Below are 14312 nucleotides of genomic sequence, written 5' to 3' on the forward strand. Positions count from 1 at the left end.
ATGAAGTGCATGTCCTGGAGACAATTAATGAAGTACAATTGGAAGACTTTGTTGACACTATTCTTCTGAAAAATCAAATTGCCTTCTCCGATGAATATTTCCCAATCGACGAGCGTTCCCATAATAAGGCTCTGTATATTGCCGTCAAATGCCGGGGCAAAGAGGTATCACGGGTGCTGATCAATAATGGTTCCGCACTTAATTTGTGTCCACTAAGCACATTGCATCGCTTAGGGATTAGTGAATAGCTCATCAAACCTTCTAAGGTAACTGTGCGTTCGTTTGATGGAATGAAGAAAGACGTTATTGGCGATATCGAGCTCGAGGTGAACATAGGCCCTGTGCCTTTCCTGATTGACTTCTAAGTAGTGGATATTTCGAGGACTTTCAACTTGTTACTCGGAAGACCTTGGATTCATATGGTTGGTGCCATTCCTTCAAGTCTCCATCAGAAAGTCAAGTTCGTCATTAATGGTAAGATGATCACCATACATGGGGAGACGGATTTTGCCACTTATAAAGAGAGTGTAATACTGTATGTCGAACCCGAAGTGAAAGAAGAACCAAGTTATCATTCCTTCGAAATGATCTCAATGGTGCAAATTCCTGCCGGTTGCATCATAAAATCCCCAGAGTTCTCAACATCATTCATTATGTCTGGAAAAGTGTTATGCCAGTATGGATTTACTCTCAGTAATGGTCTTGGATCCAAATCCTAAGGAATCAAAGAACTTATCACTCTGCTTGCTACAAGAATGAAGCACTGAGTAGGTTATATTCCAGATAACTCCAAAGATCACCATGGAGGCCAAGGCTGAGGTCGAAAGAACTATGGAGGCTATAGAGGTTGAGGTGATCGCATCATTAACCCATCCATATAGAATGGCAAAGCTAAAGAGCTTCCTTATCATCAGATCCATATTAAGGAAACTTTTCCTCGACCTTCCAAGCTACTTCAAGAAGAAGACTTACATGCAGAGGAAGAATATGTTCTGCCTGTTTTATTCAAAAAGAATACGATCAATGTTATCATAACCGAAGCAGAAGATACCTACGCACTAGAGTAGGAAGATTCTCTTGAACTTTTGCTATTAGCTTTTTCCATTGCATTTTGTTGATCATAATTTCAAATTTCTTGTGATTTCATTTGCAATTTTAGTTCAGTTGCAATTTACATTCCTATTGATATAGATGTAATCACGTTTTTCAATTCAATAAAAGTGGTCAAATATTTTGTTAAGGACATATAGAAACAAAACCAAACCTATGATTGTTGACACATAATTTCTAGTTCATTTTTGTCATATTTTCAAAAATTTCAAAATTAGGTCTAGGGATCTTGGCCAAGCCTAGAAACCTATTTCTAAACCAAAAAATAATTTTTTAGCATTTTTGTGCATTTTTTCTTAATTTCTTTTAGTCAAAATAAGCAAGAAAATCAAGAAAAATAGTAAATAGAATCAGAAAATTCCATAAAAATAGTCATTAATTTTATTTTAAATCCAATTTAATAAAAAAACTATCAATTTTGAAAAATTTCAATCGGGTATATGTTTTTCCCAAAATTGGGCAAAAATTAAATTAGAATTGAACCAAAAATTAAATTAAATTTTTTCTAGACATTTTTAAGTCATAGTGTCTTCACAACAATTGATTCTGGGACCTTGAATTGCACAATGGTCAGTCCAATTGCATAATTTGATATAAAAATAAAAAATTCTCAAAATTTGATTGAAAATTAAGAATTTTGAACCCAAATTGGGAATTGTGCCCAAAATGAAATTGTCGAAATATGAGACTACCATTTCTAGGGTTAATTAGACTTGGGTAATTCAATTTTGGCATCGGTTTTGCCTAATCAGGTCATTAGGACGTCGAATTGAGAGAAATCCGAATAACCCGGATATGAAATTTGGAAAATCTTGGGCACAATTATAATACAAATTGAGGAAAATTATACATTTGGGTTCGGAATATGATGGGAAATTCAATTTTGGGGTCAAATTTCGAAGATTTGGTGGAAATCAGACTTAATTTCCAATTTTTTGCAAAACCAGAATTGCCAGGTCGGGCGGGTCGACCCGAACAGTGTATCTTCTTCGCTCGACTCACCCCAACACGTGCACAAACCCAGAAAGTCATTTCAGACCCGAGACTTCATTGATGATTTCTAGCTATTTTAGCACGTGTGATCGGTTTGGCCAGCTGCAAAATGTCCAGCTGGCACCAGTTCATCATCCCAACCGATCGGAGTTTGGTTCCAACGGCTTTTAAGCGGGAAATAAAAGAACAAAAATGAAAAAAAACTGACTCGGAAGAACAGAAGGTGTTCGACGATTTTCCAGAGAGAGAGAGGAGAAAGAATAGAGCGAAACCGAAGAGAGAACTAGAGAGGAAGGGTCAGAGGTCCCCCCGTGAGTGTTCAGCGCCGCCCTAGACGGCGGGATGCCGGCAAATCGCGAGTTGGCAGTGACCTCCCGTCGCCGTCCCAACCGGGAAAGTCTAATCGGGAACACCTCAAATCGAGCATCATCCGGCCGATTCGGACCTGTTCCGACGAATCCAAGAACATCAGGAGGAAGATCACGTGTTAGGGAATGACTCTCGGGGCATCAATTACTTCAACAATTTCATTTAATCATTGAACTACACAGGTAAAAATGATTCGCAATCAGTTTTGTAAAAAATTTCCAGAATTTGGTTTTGTTTTCAATGTGCATGTTTGAGTAATTTTATTGTCGAATCTTGGTATTTTGATGCTCATTATTAGTTTCTAATCATTTTTTATGCGATTTGATTGCATTTTGGGCATCAAAAACACTTAAACCGAGTCGGCCCGTGCATTAAATCCCCTCGTTGGAAAACTTGAAGCTTCACCGGAGCGTCGCCTTGGCTGTAGGGCCATTCAAGTCAGCCTCTCTGAACCTTGTTTGTTGATTTGTTAGTTATTAGAATTGTGTTAGACGGCTAGGGCGATTAGAATAAGGATCTGAAGCCTTGAAAAGCTCGGTTTGGTCAGTTGCGACTTAGGGTTTTTGATCGGGTTTTTTGCAGGCCGGTGAATGACCGCCGGAGTCCCGAGTAGGTTAGATCAAGAATAGAACAAGTGGACATTACCATGGTGTAATCAGAATGGACAAAAGGTCGCCGGAAGGTCGCCGACTGTGAGCCCATTGTCGCGGCCTTGAAAACTAGAAACATGGAATAATGCCCACCAACCTTTTGTGAAAATGCCTAAATAAAAAAATGCCCAAATGACGCCGTTTTGGCGTTGTACTCACTGGAGGAGGTGACCGGCGCCGGCGCCGGTGACGGCCGGTTCGGTCTCGGTCGAACTGGTCTGAACCGGTCTGGTCCGGTTTAATTCCTCGGTGGGAAAATTCAAAATAAATAAATAAATCACAAAATATAAAAAATTAAAATTTTTAGAAAATCAGAAAATTTACAAAGAAAATTTAAAAAAACAAAAATTTAAAAAATTACAGAAAATTGAGAAAAATATAAAAATTTTCAGAAAATTCATAAAAATTTCGAAAATTCGGAAAATACAAATAAAAAATTTGAAAATTTTAGAAAATCAATAAAAATTGAAAAAAATTGGAAAATTCGCAGAAATTTCCATAAAAATCATAAAAAAAATCAGTTCTCAGTTTAAAAATTTTTACTAAAAAAAATCAAAAATTTTAAAAAAAATCAAAAAATTTGAAAATCCACAAAATGATTCAAAATCATCGTGGCCAGTCATAAAAAGTGAAATTTGAATTTTCTGAAATGCCTAAGCGGTATTTTTGGAAAATTCCAAATTTGAGGGTAAAACTCCTAAAAAACCCCAAACCTAAAAATGCACCATGAAATGAACAAGCTATTAGAGCTTTATCAAGGTTTGGGTGTTTACTAGGTTTTCATTTCTAGTGACCAAATTAGGGTTGCTATGATTGATTTGCCATTGGTTGGGCATTTCATTTTTTGGGTGTTTAATTATCTGTTCATGATTAGATTAGTGAATTGACCTTAGGGATCTGTGTGACACGTTAAACAAGCCATATCGTTCTTAGGTACCAAAGGGCGTTAATGGTCTCAATTTGGGATCGTTAACGTAACCAAGTCCCTTATTCAGAATCTCTGGTTCGTAGGATTGCGGTACTTCTCCCGTACCTCGATTAGGTTTCTAGTCAACCTACCGTAAATGACTAGTGGCGACTCCAAATTCAAATTTAGATCAAATAGTCCCCGCTGTCACGTGAGGTATGGTCTGGGAGAGGCTCGTATAAAAAAATACCTCCATTTTAGCACGCGAGAGCGTGGCGCGACAGGCTTGGCGACTCCGCTGGGGAACCTTGGGTTTCTAAGTGGACATAAGCCTAAAATAGAACGATATGCATGTGTTTGTGATCGCAAGGATCCCAGGTACGTTCCACTAATGACGTGTTAAATGGTGATGCAGGTGGGAGGTATAAGGGGTGTAGTCTGTGCTTACCTTTGTTTTGCAGGATGGTGTTAGGGTTGAATGTGATACTACCAAATTTTAGAAGTGCTGTTTGGTTATAAATTGTTGTGCTTGCCTTTAAATTGCTTTAGTACTTAACTTTTCGCACACACCACCCGTGGCCCAACCCCGGCTACATTTAAGATCACCCTTAGGAGGTATGTGTTTAGGCGAAACTGTGAGCCGATTGTTCATGGGATTGTTTAAATACAATACCGACCATTAAGATGGAATAATATTCTATTACTTTAGGGCGATTGCCTATTGGAATGGAGTCCCTTATCCATTAAGGTGGTGACCTTGAGCCTTTAGTATATCCCACCCTTATAGGTGTCAAAACCTCACTTGTTGCATATGCTTGTCTTTGTGGTTGGTATACCTAAAACCAAGCAAAAATGTGTCGGTTAGTAAGTGTCGTTCCACTTCTCTCATCTTTTCAATTATGCAAAGTTAGTTGACACAATTTTGTTAAAAAAAAAATGCCCAAATGACAATCAATGTTTGATCAAAATGCCTTTTTATACTAGATTGAATGAATAGGGTGACATGCTCCATTTGGTCACATTTTTCATTTCTAGATGGAATGTATAGGTCTTTGGCGATTTTCAATGTAATTCAGGTAGATTGAATGTTCAAGATGTGACACGTACAATCCCATTTGCCAAAAGTCTATTTTGATGTATTCGAAGTTGTAAACCATAAGATAGGACTTTATGGTCAAAATGGAGCATGACAAAAGGGCATTTGCATTAAACATTGGTTTCATTCACATTCTCAAGTATATGTTCTTTTAAGGCATAAATGGATTAGAAGTGGCATTTGTATTACATCATAAGTATGCAAATGTACTTTGCCTCCATTTTTTCCATAAAAGGACATATAATTAAAATGGGGGCATTTAAAAATTGATATGTAATCCATGGTGATTAATAACGAACTTTTTTGCATGATTAGGCTCGATGGGAAAACTAGACATCCAAGTGGTTCCTATTCCACGAAAAGAACTCATGGCTTAGTGGAAGGACATGACAAAAGATAACCAAGTTTATGTTCAAGATAGGTTGGGATACCTTTTAGACCTGATCCATGTGGAACATCAAGTCAGTTTGATCCAAGCATTGGCGCATTTTTGGGAAGTTTCCACCGCCACCTTCCAATTTGGAGAGTATGAATTAGTACCAACTTTGGAAGAGTACCAAGCCGCCATTGGAATTGTTTCCAAGCCTAGGGTCGTAAAGTCACCCGTTGGACTTAGTCCCATAAGCATTCTTGCAGAATTCCTTAACCTTAAAGCTTCCAAAATCGAAAAGTTAATCAAGTCAAACACGGGTAGATTTCCATTATCCTTTCTAATAGCCAATTTTTCCAAACTTCCTAGGGAAACGGGAAACACTTCGGCTCAGGTTTTCATTTTAGCCTTCTTGGGCTTCATTCTATTCCCCGTATCTAGAACGGGATTTGACCCTTTAGTTGCAATAATCACGAGGCAAGCATGTCTCAAATGGGATTTCTCTAACATACTTCTTGCCCAAACCATCATTTCCTTGAACACATATCAAAATCGTGGAAAGGGAATCTTTCAAGCTTCTACGGGTCTCCTATCTCTATGGTTCATCTCACATATTCGACTATGGTGCCATTCCATGAGTATTCGTGAGATTTGCCCAACGATAAATCCCATAGAATGATACCTTCATATTCAACATAAGTTGCCCAAGTAATCTTTCTTAGATTGGGCCAATTTCATTAGAGCTTTAACTCCTAGTCAAATCCAATGGTGGATCAATTGGCCAAGGATTAGCAAGGCAAGGATTACAAGCCAAGAAGGGAACGCAGTACCATTACTCGGGTTGAATGGGGGAGCCGCCTATTGTCCCTTGAGAGTTGTCAGACAATTTGAGATGCTTCAACAAGTCCCACCGACATGGAACCCTGAGGAGTTTGCTTTTGACATCCCAAATGGAATTATACCCGAAGAAGAGAAGAAAGACCTTCAAGCCAAGGTCCACAAAATCATCCTTTCTTTAGATTATTCACCTTCACAAGTAGTGGAATGGCCAAAGAACTTGGAAGGAGACATGAAGATTCATATGGCATCCAAGGAATACATCAAGTGGAGGGAAAGTAAACAATCAATTGATGTGGAGCCATATGTTCCATTGAGCATTATAACGTATCCCGAGGAGGAGTATGTCCCAGAATACATTGTCCCACACGTGCCTGGAGTTGAGCCTTACATCCTCGAAGAAGTCGTGATCGATGTCGAAGAATGGGAATCTCAAATCAAGGAATGGAAGGATTACTACGGGGCGGAAGCTACTTTAGTTAGTAAGAAGCCTAGATTTGGATGATTTAGAATTCCCATTCGAGTTTAAAATCATTTTGTAAAGCAATCTTGGATTTTATATGAAATACTCATTTTTCAAAATCCGTTTGGATAAATTCAAAGACATGATTAAAAAAAGAAGGATCACCATGGATTATAATTCTTTGAATGGTATGATTCCTTGAGAAAAACATTGATGAGAAGTTTTATGCAAGGCTAAGGCTTGTGTAAAAGTTCTTATCCTTGTAAATCACAAGAAACCATACAATTAAAAGAATGTGGATTTTCATATTCATTTCACCAATTCTAATATCCTGATGGTTTTCACGCAGACAGGTTTTCTAGCAACGAGAGGCAAAAGACCCCGAACTTGTTTACAAATTAAAATGGCCGAGGAAGAAACTCGCACTCGACTAGCTGAAGTAGAGAACCAGATGACGCAATTGGCTGCCATGATGGCGGAAATGAAGGCCTTTATTCTCGCATCTCGACGGTCTTATCCTACTACTCCAAATGTAGGAACTTCAAATGCTACTGAAACACCAGTTGAAGACCCAGTCAGAAACAAAGAACCAGTTCAAGAAAATCCTCCAAAAACTATGCCTGAGATAGTGAATTTGGAAGAGGATGATCAAACCAAGAAAGCATCCAAAACAAAGGATGAAGAAGAGGCCAAGAGATTAGCCAAAATTGAAGAATGCCTAGCAAGTCAGGGCTATGAGCTTCAAAGGTTCGACGAGTTCTCGCCATACACAAAGGTAGTTGTTCCAGAAAACTACAAAGAACCAGAGTTCGTGAGCAAGTATGATGGAACTGACTGTCCTAAAAGCCATTTGAAGTATTATCTCCGCAAGATGGCAAGATATTCAGACAATATGCCACTTCTTATCAGTACATTTCAAGATAGTTTGAAGGGAGCAGCCCTGGCATGGTATACCGCTCTTGACATAGAAGATTTTACCGAATGGGACCATTTGGCAGAAAAATTCCTTCACCAATACAAATTCAATGTCGAAGTACTTCCAACCCGAGAGGACTTAGTCAGAACCGAGAAACGAAGAAGTGAAGGATTCAGAGCCTACGCTCAAAGGTGGAAAGCTGTAGCCTCACAAGTTAAACCGGCTATAAGTGAGGATGAGCTTATTGAACTCTTTTTGAAGTCATTACCAACTGAGTATTATGACAAGCTGCATATATCGGGCTGCTAAACATTCACCATGTTGGTAAAGGTTGGTGAAAGAATCGAATGGTCATTGAAGGAAAAGAAATCTCAAGAAGCAACAGCACATAGACCGTATCCTGGAAGAAAGGATAAAGAACCTGTACGTGACGTGGCTATGGTATCTAGCCCCAATGTTAATCAGGCTTCATTCCCAAAACAGTCTAACGTCCCTTGGAGAAATCCAAAACAGTTTGAGCTAAAGAAAAAACCCATAAAGCAATTCACTCCGTTGCCACGGCCCCTGTCGAAATTTTTACCGATGCTGTTAGAAAGGCATTTGGTGGCCAAAGAAGTGCCAAGAGATAATCCTGCAAAGTTCTCCTAGTATGATGAGTCAAAAACTTGCACATATCACATGGGAGAAAGAGGACACGATGTGGACAATTGTATAGTCTTGAAATACAAAGTTCAGCAACTCATAGACAAGAAGATATTAAGTTTTCAAGAGCCAAAGCCAAATGTGCATCAGAACCCTCTTCTTGAGCACAATGTGGTAAATATGGTCCTTACAGAAAGAGAAATAATAAGGCCTGATGAAGAAGATGAATATGAGGCTAAAGTAAAGTTTGCTCGACAAGGAAATGCTCACTTTCGTCGTGAAGCATTCTTAAAAAGGGAAATTATAGACAACTTGGGAGAAGATTCTGACAAATACAACTTCCAAGTAAAGTATACTCCACCACCGTGGGCTTTTAAAAGAGAAGTTATTGTGCCTGATGGTTGGGGTAGCATAGACAATGAGCTCAGCAGGCAAAATGAGACTCCATCCGGTGATGAAGTGGATCAATTTGAAGAACAAAAAGAAAGGATTCGGCAGGGTGAAAAGCGATTTACCCAAACATCATTTGAGCAAGGTAACACTGTAGACCTCCTTGGTCAAGACAGTGGAAAGTACAACTTCCGTGTTAAGTACACACCTCCACCCTGGGCTTTTAAAAGCGAAACTATTGTGCCTGATGGATGGGGAGGCATAGATGAAATCCCGATCAACAAACTAAGTCTTGAGGTGAAAGAGGATCAAGACGAGAAAATGAAGAAAAATGCTCGCCAAGGAGACAGACGATTTGTTCGCAAAGCATAAAAACGAGGTGAAATTGTGGATTATCTGGGACAAGACAGTGGCCGGTATAACTACCGTGTCAAATACATGCCACCTTCATGGGCATCCAAAGAGGAAAATATTGTGCCTGATGGTTGGGGTGGAATGGATACTATTGAAGCTGACAAAAGCATGGTGTCCATGATTACACCACTATTGATTAATCTTGATGAGGTGGATAGACTTGACAAAAAGAAGGATCTTGTTGAACCAATTACCATTGAGCTCCCAATTGGTCAACTAAAGATCGAAGAGAAAGAGGTTCAACCTGTGATCATTACTTTGCCTCCAAAGGAGAAATTTGATACCAAATGTGTACCATGGGACTACACGCCTAAAGAAGTTGATGCAATAACCAGATCGGGAAAATGTTATGTCCCAAAATAAGGTGAGCACGAAAAAAAAGGAGTAACTGAAGAAGATGTCAAGCAGTTGTTGTCAATCATGAGGACAAGTGAATATGAGGTAATTGAGCAATTAAGAAAGATGCCGGCACAGATTTCTTTGTTGGATCTCTTCAAGACTTCAGAAAGCCACAAAATGGTGCTTTTGAAACTTCTTAACGAGGTGCATGTCCTAGAGACGATTAATGAGGTACAATTGGAAGACTTTGTTGGTGCCATTCTTCTAAAGGATCAAATTGCCTTCTCTGATGAAGATTTCCTAATTGACCGGCGTTCCCACAATAAAGCCCTGTATATTGCCGTCAAATGTCGGGGCAAGGAGGTGTCACGAGTGCTGATCGATAATGGTTCCGCACTTAATTTGTGCCCACTAAGCACACTGCATCGCTTGGGGATTAGTGAAGAACTCATCAAACCTTCAAAGGTGACTGTACGTTCGTTCGATGGGATGAAGAAGGATGTTATCGGTGACATCGAGCTGGAAGTAAATATAGGCCCTGTGCCTTTCCTGATCGATTTTCAAGTGGTAGACATTCCAAGGACTTTCAACCTACCGCTGGGGAGGCCTTGGATTCATATGGCTGGCGCCATTCCTTCTAGTATTCATCAAAAAGTTAGATTCGTTATTAATGGTAAAATGATTATCGTGCACGGGGAGATGGACTTCACCACTTACAAGGAAAGTGCCATACCTTATGTCGAGCCTGAGATAAAAGAAGAGCCCAGCTATAATTCCTTTGAGATGATTTCCATGATACAAATTCCTGCTGGCAGCGTCATGAAGTCTCTAGAACTTTCGATATCGTCTATTATGTCTGGAAAAGTATTATGCCAATATGGATTCAACCTTGATGGTGGACTTGGGACAAAAGCTCAAGGAATTAAAGAACCCATTATCCCATTTGGCACAAAGAAAAAGTATGGGGTTGGGTATGAAGTCACTAGTAATCACCATAGAGGCCGAGGCCAAGGTCAAAAGAATCACAAAGGCCGTGGAAGCTGAGGTGATCGAATCATTAACCCATCAACATGGAAGGGTAAAGCTAGAGAGTTACCCTATCATCATATTCATATCAGAGAAAACTTTCCCGGGCCTCCCAAAATGCTTTCAGAAGAAAATTTACATGCAGAAGCAGAGCCTATCTTGCTGGGTTTATTTGAAGAGGACGTTATCAGCGTTGTTATAACTGAGAACGAAGACACCTACGCACTGGAGTAGGAAGATTCTTTTGAACCCTTTCCTTATTATTACCTTTACAAATTTGTTTGTTTAATATTGATGTTGTTTGCAATTTCAATTCAGTTGCAATTTACATTTCTTTTGATATAGATGTAATTGCATTTTTCAAATTTAATAAAAGTGTTCAATGTTTTGTTAAGGACGTATGGAAACAAAACCAAACCAATGATGAATATTGCTCTCACACGTGAGGCTTGAGGCTTTAGGTTTCCATATGACTCCTCATTGTGAAAACGATTTTAGGAGCAAGGATGTCCAAGGATATGAGGATTAGCTCTATTCTCGTGATCTCTTCAAAACAGATTTCAAAATAATTTTCTAAAATATATATTTTTTAAAAAAAACCTCATCCATCAATTCATTTCATATGCAATTACTAATCATGTTTGTTACATGTCAGGCATGAGCATTCACACATCCATAATAGGTTCAAATCTCTCCGAGGAGATCACTTGTGATATCGAAGTGGATAATGAAGATGAGGAATGGATCAGAAGAGAATGAATCCGTCATGAAGAATCAAAGCCACTCACATTAGAAAAGACAATTACTGTTAATCTGGGTGATAAAGAGAATCCAAAAGAGGTTAAGATTGGAGAAAGTCTTCCCTCAGCAGAAGTAGAAAGAATAACAGATTTGCTCAAGGAATATCAAGATATATTCACATGGTCCTATGCCGACATGCCAGGCCTTGATCCAAGTATAGTTGAATATGCTTTGCCAATTGATCCAAATATTCCACCAAAGAAGCAAAAATTGTGGCGAACAAAGCCGGAATTGGCAAAGAAAATAGAAGAAGAGGTGATGAAATTACTCAAAGTCGGTTTCATCGAAGTAGTGCCATATCCATAATGGGTTGCCAACATAGTACCCGCGATGAAGAAAGATGGTCGGGTGCGGGTATGTGTTGATTACCGCGACCTAAATAAAGCAAGCCCAACGGATGATTTCCCGCTTCCACATATTGATGTATTAGTGGATAGCACTGCTGGATTCGAAACATTTTCATTCATGGATGGTTTCTCAGGATATAATCAAATCCTCATGAAGAAAGAGGATAAGGCAAAAACATCCTTCATAACACCATGGGGCACATTTTGTTATAAGGTGATGCCTTTCGGTCTGAAAAATGCTGGTGCCACATATCAAAGGGCAATGGTAACTCTGTTTCACGATATGATGCACAAAGAAATCGAGGTATATGTGGATGACATGATTGCAAAATCCAAACAAGGAGAAAACTATGTTGAAGTGCTTCACAAATTGTTTGAAAGACTTAGAAAGTACAAGTTGCGGCTAAACCCCAACAAATGTGTATTTGGGGCAAAATCTGGCAAACTGCTAGGATTTGTGGTCAGTAACAGAGGAATCGAAATTGATCCTTCCACGATCAAGGCAATACATGACTTAAAGCTCCTTCTACGGTAAAAGAAGTGAGAAGCTTGTTGGGGCGATTAAACTACATTGCCCGTTTTATCTATCAGCTTTCTGAGACTGCTAAACCATTCTTCAAACTGTTGAAGAAAAACACCAAAGTAAAGTGGGATGCAGAATGTCAACAAGCCTTTGATAAAATCAAAGAATATTTGATATGCCCACCAGTATTGGTACCACCAATTCCTGGAGTCCCGCTTATTTTATATTTGACGATTCACTATGAGTCATTAGGAGCGGTGCTTGCACAAAGAAGACCAAATGACGGTAAAGAACAAGCCGTTTATTACTTAAGCAAGAAATTCACAACATCAGAAGTGAATTATCCAGCAGTTGAGAAGACAGGCGTTGCATTAATTTGGGTGTTACACAGATTAAGACAGTACACCCTTCATCACCAAATTTTGCTAGTGACTGAAACTGATCCGATCAAGTATCTTCTTGAGAAATCCTCCTTGGTCGGGAAATTAGCCAAATGGCAAGTCTTGTTGTCTGAGTTGGACATCATAAGGTCATCCCAAAAGTTAGTCAAAGGACGAGCAATAGCAGACATGTTGGCAGAAAATTCACAGAATATCGCCAATCCTGAAGAACGACTTGATGACTACATATTGACATTGGTCAGTGACAAATGGACCATGTATTTTGATGGCGCAACCAACTTATCTGGATCAGGAACTGGGGCAATACTGATCTCTCCAGAAGGCCAACACTATCCAGTATCTGTAAAACTGGTATTTCCATGTACCAATAACATCGCTGAATATGAGGCGTGCATTCTCGGCTTACAATTAGCCCTTTCAATAAGGGTAAAAAGGTTGCAAGTATATGGATATTCTATGCTCATTATATTGCAAACAACTGGAGAATGGTAAACTCGTGATGCAAAGCTGATTCCTTATCATAAATACTTAGAAGGAATGATGGAGGAATTCGAAGAAATAACATTTGATTATCTTTCAAGAGCTCATAATCATTTCGCACATGCTCTTGCAACCTTATCATCCTTACTCCAAGCTAAAGATGGTATGGATATAAAATCATTGAGAATCAATATTCTCGAACAACCAGCACACTGCATGGTAGTTCAAGCAGAATTTGACAATGAACCATGGTTTCATGATATCAAGAAGTACTTACAAGCAGGAGAATTTCCTGAAGGAAGCCAGTCGGACGACAGAAAATTTATCAGAAAGATAGCCAATAAGTTCTTTCTCAGCGGACAGGTTCTTTATAAGAAATCATTCGATTCGATCCTGTTAAGATGCGTTGATAGCAAAGAAGCTGAACAAATCATGAGAGAAATCCATGAAGGTGAATGTGGTCCGCACATGAACGGCCATCTCCTAGCCTGCAAAATCATGAGATTGGGATATTATTGGATGACGATGGAAACAGATTGCATTTAGCATGTGAGGTGTTGTCGCCAATGTCAAGTTTATGGAGACAGAATCAATGCACTGCCGAATGAGCTGCATCAAATGTCAGAACCATGGCCATTTTCAATGTGGGGAATTGACATGATTGGCCCAATTAACCCCAAGGCCTCAAATGGACATCGCTTTATTTTGGTGGCAATTGACTACTTCACCAAGTGGATTGAAGCGAATTCATATACAAATGTCACCGCCAAGAATGTGAAAAAATTGATCAGGCGAGACATTATCACTAGGTACGGAGTTCCAGAAGATCTCATTACCGACAATGGTTCAAATTTGAATAACAAAATCGTAAATAATCTGCTTGAACACTTCCACATTCGACACTTGAATTCATCTCCATACCGCCCAGAAATGAACAGAGCAGTGGAAGCGGCAAACAAGAATATCAAGAAGATATTATCCAAGACAGCTGAGAATTATCGTGACTAGCACGAAAGATCGCCATATGCTCTGATGGCATACCGAACTTCAATTCGAACATCAACTGAGGCAACTCCATTTTCTTTAGTTTATGGGTTGGAAGCAGTATTACCCGTCGAGGTAGAAATTCCTTCAATAAGGATATTGTCCCAATTAAAACTCTCAGAAGCTGAATGGAGCCAACAAAGATGTGAACAGCTCAACATGATTGATGAGAGAATATTAAGGGCTATATGTCA

Source organism: Syzygium oleosum, unplaced genomic scaffold (genome assembly GCF_021117445.2).
Source record: "Syzygium oleosum isolate NSW1041296 unplaced genomic scaffold, Sole_v2.1 Sole_v2.02, whole genome shotgun sequence".
Taxonomy (NCBI): Eukaryota; Viridiplantae; Streptophyta; class Magnoliopsida; order Myrtales; family Myrtaceae; genus Syzygium; species Syzygium oleosum.